Source organism: Cupressus sempervirens, chromosome 8 (assembly GCF_028749045.1).
Source record: "Cupressus sempervirens isolate cs-2001-9-10 chromosome 8, ASM2874904v1, whole genome shotgun sequence".
Classification (NCBI taxonomy): domain Eukaryota; kingdom Viridiplantae; phylum Streptophyta; class Pinopsida; order Cupressales; family Cupressaceae; genus Cupressus; species Cupressus sempervirens.
The window spans coordinates 681,921,977-681,925,964 of record NC_143125.1 but is presented as its reverse complement, the minus strand read 5'-3'; positions in this window follow the sequence as shown (position 1 = coordinate 681,925,964).

The following is a 3,988-nucleotide window of genomic DNA, read 5'->3' as shown; positions in this document are numbered from 1 at the left end:
CACCTTGTTGCAAATTTTGTGAGGGGACAACATGCTAGATTTGGGGCAGCATCCTCTTGGGTCACATGAAGGCCTCCTTAGGAATCCACCCATGACAAGTGGGGGTAGGCAACATCTAGGAAATGGTTTGAAAGTTTTTTAACCACCCTCCATTTCAAAATCTTGACTTCCCTTCCAATCCAAAGGCAACTCACCTGCAATTCCCCATTGGGCAATGTGACCCATGTACAGAGTGCTCATGTGAGCCTCAGCTAATGTGGAAAAGGGGGGGGGGGGGGGTGGAAAAGTTAGCGGAGTTAGTGAGGGGGGTAAGGTTAGAGGATGGGTAAGGGCTTAAGAGGTTAGGATGTGAGTTAGATGGTTAGGTTAGTTAAAATAGTTTTAACATAGTATAATTTAAGATTTCAAAGTAAATAGAATTAGTATTTTATTAGTATTGTTTTAGTTTAATTTAATTTAGTTAAAATATATTTATATTATAGTAAAATGCAAGATTGGTTAGTGATAGTAATAGTTCTTTTTATAAAGTGTTTTCTTTAATAAATTTAGATGTTAAATTTGTAATTAGTATAGTTGAGTAAGTGTAAATTAATGTTAGTAGTTTATACAAATCAAGTTAGATTAAATTTAGTTATTTGTAGTTTAAATTTAATTTGATTTAAAGTACTAGTTATAGATTTTAAAAAAAATACAAATGGTTTTGCATTGTAAGGATTTGTGTTTAGGTAGTACGTATTATGAATAATGTTGGGTCTCCTTTAAATATTTAATTGTTAAAATAAAAGTGTTAGAATGTAGTTTTAAATTTAATTATTCTAATGGGCATTAAAATTTGATTTTTTCATTTTTTTATGATCAGATACAATGCATTTAATTAAGTTGATGGAACGTCATGAACATTATTCTAGTAGGTAGTACTAAGGCTAAATTGAAATATTGTTAAGGGATGAAATTAAAGTCTCAAATAATTTAATGAATCAATAGTTAATTATTTTAATTATGTAACAAGTATTAAGGTATTTTGGTGAACGTTTTGAAATGATGTAACCTAGCTCAACTAGGAGATTGAACTAACACATGAATTGAAAGATGGAGCCTTTGAAAACCTAATGTGTCATGTGAGTCTTAGTCAAACATGTATCAACATAGTGGAATTATAAAAAAAAAAATTCTTATGCTTTTGCCCCGTTATTTTGGGCACGATAGTTCCAATAAGGTATTTATTTGTACTCATTAGCAATTGCCTTAGAGTGGTATTAGGGATAAATTTGTATTCTTGAGATAGGGTTGATATTGTTTCAATTGTGGTAGATTTATGTTTAGTCAGTATGCAATTGCTATCTCTACAATCATAATTTGTTCTAGATGCAATGTCAAATCTTGATATAGAAATTCCTAAGCTCAGAGTAAACTTTTCTTTGTATTGTTGAATAAGGTTACTAGTCACATTCAATGTGATTATCAACTCGACTTTAAAATCTGTCAAAGCACATAGAACTTCACTTGTTTAGTAGCCTTGTCCAATGTAGCTTTATGGACAACAAACACATCTCCTTGAAATTTTTTTCCAATTTTTCTAGCATTGAAATCTTCAATTCATTAGGAGTTTAGATAATTTAATTTTGTCTTATTACAAGTATATTAAATTGTTCTTAATTTTTGGAAATTGTGTACTCATTTTCAAAATGAAAATGGAAGAGATTAATCAACTTTTTGGTACTTCTCTTGCTTGGGCCGTGTTTAGTTCACAATTGTCTTGGTTGTGTCCATTTTTGGTGTAGTAGATTAGAGTAAAAATATAGAGTGTGTGCATAAAAAGAAAATACTACATCATGAGGTCATAAATGTTGTGTAGTACAAACTACTAGCCCATTTTCCTAATTTGGTGTACTTGGTCTCGTAGACAACCACATTCTCATAAAGATGTTTCTCAGTCTTCTAATTTATGCAATTTATAGCTTTTATTTAATCTTTTGCAAGATAATTTAAAAATTAATCAATAGTTGCATTTTGTAGCTCATTTAATGTATAACATTTTGAGAGTAGAAGCTATTTGTAGGCAAAATATATTAATGATCTACAAAATCCAAAAAGTCTTTGTGCAATTCGTCATCGTGTTTGTGTTTTCTAAATTTCATTATTATGGTTCCTCAACAATAATTACTTATTTGTAACAATTTTAAAACAAATCTATTAACATTTTTGAAGTTTTATGTAACATAAACTCTAAAAAAGATTAGACAATTTACCTAAAGTATTATTCTACTATTTTACATAAAATGCAACTTTCTTTATGATAATTTAAAGTAACATCACCATCTTTATCCTTTACCATTATAAAAGAATAAAATGTATATTATTATTAAAATTAAAAAAAATAAATTCCCTTGAAATTTCACATTTATATAAAAAACTACATTTGAATGAGATTCAACATCCAAATAATCTGGAGTGATAAGATTCCATATACATGACTTTTATTAAAAAATCGATTTTAATTTTGATTTATATTATTCATATATTCATATTTACTATATTAAAATAATGAAGATACCAACATCTATATAATCTAACGCCTACGACCTTGATGTAACAAAACAGTCTTTCTGCTCCAGCTAAATCAGTTGACTGTTATGTGAATCCCTTGCAAAATGAAACTTGTTTTCTTCAATATTTCTGCCTTAATAAGTCAAATAAAAGCATCGGAAAAATTAAAACCTTTAAATTATTGAGTTCAAAAGCCCAAGCAAACTATTAGACGTGCAGAATTTGTTTTGATGCTAACCTCGTGGAGTTTGCCTCTCCTATGATGTGGACATACTCTTGTCTTTCATGTTTACTTGCACACTAAATATCTCTTATCCACTAGATGGTATTTTCAATTTTAATGAATTCTTATCGTCAGCCAAAAGTCCATTCAATACGCGAACACAAGTACAACTTTGCTTCTTACTTGTCTTTTCGACACATTTCAACAAAAGTAAATATTTGTAGAACTTTTTTTTTTTCATTTTATTGAATTTTACTGTTTCACAAGTTACAAGAATTATTGATTGGATTTTTTTTTTTAAACTGATATTTTATTTATCTATAAATCTGTAACTTGTCACATGGACATATCTAATGAGAAGTTTAAAATTGACTTTTAAAAGATTGATATAACCTTTCTAAGAGTTAAACATAAAATTCAATCAAAACATAAAATAATAAAAGGATAATATTATTTTCTTATTAAAAATAAATACCTAATTTAAAATTTAATGGATACAAGAGTTTCTTTTATTTAAAATAATTCAATGTAACTACTTTTCTTATTTGTTGTCCTTTAGCATCACTTAGATTTGCTGAATGTTTCATTCTTTCTCATGAGAGACATATTAGTGTGAACTATACTAATCATGAAAGGTGAGTAGACTATTAGCAATATCACTAATTAACTAGTGTGGAAAATATTCTTACTTATCAAAGAACTCCTTTTCTCACTCAAACATTAATATAAATATTATTAAAATATAGCACGTAAGTTATTAGTTTCACAATTATTATTCAAGTGAAAACATAATCATGATAATTCTTAATAATTGAATTAAAAAATATCATTTATTCTTAGAATAGCATCATGTTGTAATTAATAAATGAAAGAAGTCTTGACAACCAAATATCAAAATAAATATAATAAAAATATAAAATATCTATTATTAATTTCCCTCTATGATATCATCTAATTGTTTTGGTTGTTCTTAAATCCAATTTAAGTGGTTAAATCTAAGGTATCCACTTCTCACCATAAAAAAGATAGCTAAAAAAGGTGCCACCCAACTTCAATTTATACCTTATAATAAATAAGGACTTCTATTGAATATTTCTATGCAATATTGAGCATGTATTGGAATCTATTATAGTTTTTTGAATTAATTTTATGCATTTAATGTTATATAAGATTATTTATTAATGAGTGAATTATTATTACTTCTTTCATAGGAACGAA